The sequence below is a fragment of the Lissotriton helveticus genome, chromosome 12 (genome assembly GCF_964261635.1).
Source record: "Lissotriton helveticus chromosome 12, aLisHel1.1, whole genome shotgun sequence".
NCBI lineage: Eukaryota > Metazoa > Chordata > Amphibia > Caudata > Salamandridae > Lissotriton > Lissotriton helveticus.
The window spans coordinates 162,014,576-162,020,260 of NC_136073.1; positions in this window are offsets into that span (position 1 = coordinate 162,014,576).

A 5,685-nucleotide genomic window follows, 5' to 3' on the forward strand; every position below is an offset into this window, starting at 1 on the left:
CCCCGGAACCCTGCAGCCCCAGAGCCCTGCAGCTCTGGGGCAGGCAGATTGGCGTCATTTTGGTCCCGGCCATCTGGTCCCCCCTCTCGCCTCGGCCATCTGGTCGACCTAGAAGTCCCGATGAGGTGCCATTCGCCTCCCGGATCCCAGCGAGGGCTCCAGGAGGTCGGGTACTTTCGCGCCTTGGGTCCCCTCTGTCACCTCGCGTGCACAGATTGCAAGAAAGGGGGGTAATTTCAATCCGGATTACTAGGGACAGGGTACGCCCAGACACCCCTCCAAGGCTGGTGGTTCTCTGCCAGGGGGACCAGATGGGCTATGCCTGGGTAACACCTCCCTAAGCCACCCGGGGCTTCCTTCCTCCAGGCCAACGGCTTGTCAAATTGCCCAGGACGGGCTCCATGGCTCTTGGGCAGTCGTCCCCCGGGCGTCCGGGGCTCCATCCCTGCCGACGGCATGGAAAAGTGCCCGGGACAGGCTCCATAAGTCCCGGTCAGTCCTCCCCCGGGCGTCCGGGGGAACCCATCTCCAGGAGGCCAACAGCATGGCAAAGTACCTGGGACGGGCTCCATGTGTCCCGGGCAGTCCTCCCCCGGGCGTCCAGGGCTTCCATCTCCAGGCCAACGGCAGGTCAAAGTGCCCAGGACGGGCTCCACGGGTCCCTGGCAGTCTTCCCCCCCCGGACGTCCGGGGCTCCCTTCCCCAGGCCAACGGCATGTCAAAGTGCCCAGGATGGGCTACACGGGCCCCGGGCATCCGGGGCTCCCTTCCCCGGGCCAACGGCATTCCAGAGTGCCCAGGACGGGCTCCACGAGTCCCGGGCGTCCGGGGCTCCCTTCCCCGGTCCAACGGCTTGTCAGAGTGCCCAGGACAGGCTCCACGGTTCCCAGGCGTCCGGGGTTCCCTTCCCCGGGTCAGCGGCATGTCAGGACGAGTTCCACGGGTCCCGGGCAGTCCTCCCCCGGGCGTCCGGGGCTCCCTTCCCCGGGCCGACGGCAGGTCAGAGTCCCCAGGACGGGCTCCACGGGTCCCGGGCAGTCCTCCCCCCGGGCGTCCGGGGCTCCATTCCCCGGGCCGACGGCAGGTCAGAGTCCCCAGGACGGGCTCCACGGGTCCCGGGCAGTCCTCCCCCCGGGCGTCCGGGGCTCCCTTCCCCGGTCCAACGGCTTGTCAGAGTGCCCAGGACGGGCTCCACGGTTCCCAGGCGTCCGGGGTTCCCTTCCCCGGGTCAGCGGCATGTCAGGACGAGTTCCACGGGTCCCGGGCAGTCCTCCCCCGGGCGTCCGGGGCTCCCTTCCCCAGGCCGACGGCAGGTCAGAGTCCCCAGGACGGGCTCCACGGGTCCCGGGCAGTCCTCCCCCCGGGCGTCCGGGGCTCCATTCCCCGGGCCGACGGCAGGTCAGAGTCCCCAGGACGGGCTCCACGGGTCCCGGGCAGTCCTCCCCCCGGGCGTCCGGGGCTCCCTTCCCCGGTCCAACGGCTTGTCAGAGTGCCCAGGACGGGCTCCACGGTTCCCAGGCGTCCGGGGTTCCCTTCCCCGGGTCAGCGGCATGTCAGGACGAGTTCCACGGGTCCCGGGCAGTCCTCCCCCGGGCGTCCGGGGCTCCCTTCCCCGGGCCGACGGCAGGTCAGAGTCCCCAGGACGGGCTCCACGGGTCCCGGGCAGTCCTCCCCCCGGGCGTCCGGGGCTCCATTCCCCGGGCCGACGGCAGGTCAGAGTCCCCAGGACGGGCTCCACGGGTCCCGGGCAGTCCTCCCCCCGGGCGTCCGGGGCTCCCTTCCCCGGGCCGACGGCAGGTCAGAGTGACCAGGACGGGCTCCACGGGTCCCGGGCAGTCCTCCCCCGGGCGTCCGGGGCTCCCTTCCCCGGGCCGACGGCAGGTCAGAGTCCCCAGGACGGGCTCCACGGGTCCCGGGCAGTCCTCCCCCCGGGCGTCCGGGGCTCCATTCCCCGGGCCGACGGCAGGTCAGAGTCCCCAGGACGGGCTCCACGGGTCCCGGGCAGTCCTCCCCCCGGGCGTCCGGGGCTCCCTTCCCCGGGCCGACGGCAGGTCAGAGTGACCAGGACGGGCTCCACGGGTCCCGGGCAGTCCTCCCCCCGGGCGTCCGGGGCTCCCTTCCCCAGGCTGACGGCATGGCAGAGTGCCCAGGTCGGTCTCCATGGTTTTCACGGTGGTCCTCCCCTGGGTGTCTGGGGGCTCCAGGCCGAAGGCATGTAAAAGTGCCCAGGACGGGCTCCATGCGTCCCGGGACGGGGACGGGGTCGGGAGAGTCCAGGCGGCTTCACTTCCATGCCCGGCCATCTGATTGCCCAGATTCCCTCGGCCATCTGGTCGCCCGGATCCCCTCGGGCATCTGGTCGCCGGCAACGCTTTCCTATGGGGCGACCAGATGGCCGAACTTCCCTGGAAGTCCCGATGAGGTGCCATTCGCCGCCCGGATCCCAGCGAGGGCTCCATGAGGTCGGGTTCTTTCACGCCTTGGGTCCCCTCTGTCACCTCGCGTGCACAGATTGCAAGAAAGGGGGGTAATTTCCCTCCGGATTACTAGGGACAGGGTACGCTCGGACACCCCTCCAAAGCTGGTGGTTCTCTGCCAGGGGGACCAGATGGGCTATGCCTGGGTAACACCTCCCTAGGCCACCAGGGGCTTCCTTCCTCCAGGCCAACGGCTTGTCAAATTTTCCCAGGATGGGCTCCATGGCTCTTGGGCAGTCGTCCCCCGGGCGTCCGGGGCTCCATCCCGGCCGACGGCATGGAAAAGTGCCCGGGACGGGCTCCATACGTCCCGGGCAGTCCTTCTCCGGGCGTCCGGGGCACCCATCTCCAGGAGGCCAACAGCATGGCAAAGTACCAGGGACGGGCTCCATGGGTGCCGGGCAGTCCTCCCCCGGGCGTCCGGGGCTTCCATCTCCAGGCCAACGGCAGGTCAAAGTGCCCAGGACAGGCTCCACGGGTCCCTGGCAGTCCTCCCCCCGGGCGTCCGGGGCTCCCTTCCCCAGGCCAACGGCATGTCAAAGTGCCCAGGATGGGTTCCACGGGCCTCGGGCGTCCGGGGCTCCCTTCCCCCGGCCAACGGCATTCCAGAGTGCCCAGGACGGGCTCCACGAGTCCCGGGCGTCCGGGGCTCCCTTCCCCCGGACAACGGCTACTCAGAGTGCCCAGGACGGGCTCCACGGTTCCCAGGCGTCCGGGGTTCCCTTCCCCGGGTCAGCGGCATGTCAGAGTGCCCAGGACGAGTTCCACGGGTCCCGGACAGTCCTCCCCCGGGCGTCCGGGGCTCCCTTCCCCTGTCCAACGGCTTGTCAGAGTGCCCAGGACGGGCTCCACGGTTCCCGGGCATCCGGGGTTCCCTTCCCCGGGTCAGCGGCATGTCAGAGTGCCCAGGACGGGCTCCACGGGTCCCGGGCAGTCCTCCCCCCGGGCGTCCGGGGCTCCCTTCCCCGGGCCGACGGCAGGTCAGAGTGCCCAGGACGGGCTCCACGGGTCCCGGGCAGTCCTCCCCCCGGGCGCCCGGCGCTCCCTGCTCCAGGCCGATGGCAGGTCAGAGTGACCAGGACGGGCTCCACGGGTCCCGGGCATTCCTCTCCCGGGCGTACGTGGTTGTCCGACAGATTCGGGCAGATGTGCTTTTACGAACCGGATCGGAATCGGCCCAAATAATAATAATAATAATAATCCACATTTGTAAAGCGCACAATCACCCGTAGGGGTCTCTAGGCGCTAGGGGTCGTCGGGAAGATTAAGCAAGCTATTGCCCAGAGTCACATGGTGCTGGGCTAATCTGCCGCCGGTGCCGGGGATCGAACCGTGATCCCCAGATTCCGTAGTCAGCCGCCCTAGCCGCGTAGCCAGCTATTGCCCAGAGTCACATGGTGCTGGGCTAATCTGCGGCCGGTGCCGGGGATCGAACCCTGATCTCCAGATTCCGGAGTCAGCCGCCCTAGCCACGGCGCCAGCTATTTCCCAGAGTCACGTGGTGCTGGGCTAATCTGCCGCCGGTGCCGGGGATCGAACCGTGATCTCCAGATTCCGGAGTCAGCCTCCCTAGCTGCGGCGCCAGCTATTTCCCAGAGTCACGTGGTGCTGGGCTAATCTGCCGCCGGTGCCGGGGATCAAACCGTGATCCCCAGATGGGGATATCCCAAAAATCTGGCATGGATACGGCCCGCCAGGACAGGTTTGGACACCCCTGAAATAGAGGCAGTCAACGCGAAATCTGCTGGGTTCGATTCCGATCCGTGTCAGAAGGTCCGTAGGAATCTGTCGGGCTTGGGAGTCCGTACAACAGGGGTGTCCAAACCTGTCCTGGCGGGCCGTATCCATGCCAGATTTTTGGGATATCCCCATCTGGTGATCACGGTTCGATCCCCGGCGCCGGCGGCAGATCAGAGTGCCCAGGACGGGGTCCATGTGACCCGGGCCGTCCTATCCCCTGGGTGTACGTGGTTGTCCGACATGTCGGCCGGATGTGCTTTTACGTACCGGATCGGAATCGCCCCCCCTAAAATCGTACGTAAAGTATATAGCAAGTCAACCTGAAATTTGCTGGGTCAGAAAGGGCTCGATTCCGATCCGTGTCGGAAGGTTAGGAGTCCGTACGAATTTGTCGGGACGGCATGGCAGAGTGCCCGGGATGGGCTCCATGGCTCTTGGGCAGTCGTCCCCAGGGCGTCTGGGCTCCATCCAGGCCGACGGCATGGCAGAGTGCCCGGGACGGGCTCCATGCGTCCCGGGCATTCGTCCCCCGGGCGCCCGGGGCTCCATCCAGGCTGACGGCATGGCAGAGTGCCCGGGTCGGGCTCCATGGCTCTTGGGCAGTCGTCCCCCGGGCGTCCGGGGCTCCATCCAGGCTGAGGGCATGGCAGAGTGCCCGGGATGGGCTCTATGCGTCCCGGGCCTTCATCCCCCGGGCGTCCGGGGCTCCATCCAGGCTGACAGCATGGCAGAGTGCCCGGGTCGGGCTCCATGGTTTCCAGGGTGGTCCTCCCCTGGGTGTCGGGGCGCTCCAGGCCGACGGCATGGAAAAGTGCCCAGGACGGGCTCCATGCGTCCCGGGCATTTGTCCTGGGACGGGGTGGGGGAGAGTCCAGGCGGCTTCACCTCCATGCCCGGCCATCTGGTAGCCCAGATCCCCACGGCCATCTGGTCGCCCGGATCCCCTCGGCCATCTGGTCGCCCGCAACGCTTTCCTATGGGGGGGTGACCAGATGGCCGAACTTCCCTGGAAGTCCCGATGAGGTGCCATTCGCCTCCCGGATCCCAGCTAGGGCTCCATGAGGTCGGGTTCTTTTACGCCTTGGGCCCCCTCTGTCACCTCGCGTGCACGGATTGCAAGAAAGGGGGGTAATTTCCCTCCGGATTACTAGGGGCAGGGTACGCCCGGACACCCCTCCAGGGCTGGGGGTTCTCTGCCCGGGGGACCAGATGAGATATGCCTGGGCAACACCTCCCCCGGGCGTCTGGGGGCTCCATTCTCCGGGCCAACGGCATGGCTCAATGCCCAGGACGGGCTCCACGTGTCCCGGACAGACCTCACCTGGGCGTCCGGGGCACCCATCTCCAGGAGGCCAACGGGATGGCAAAGTACCCGGGAAGGGCTCCACGGGTCCCGGGCAGCCTTCCCCAGGGCGTCCGGGGCTCCCACCTCCAGGCCGACGGCATGTCACACTGCCCAGGACGGGCT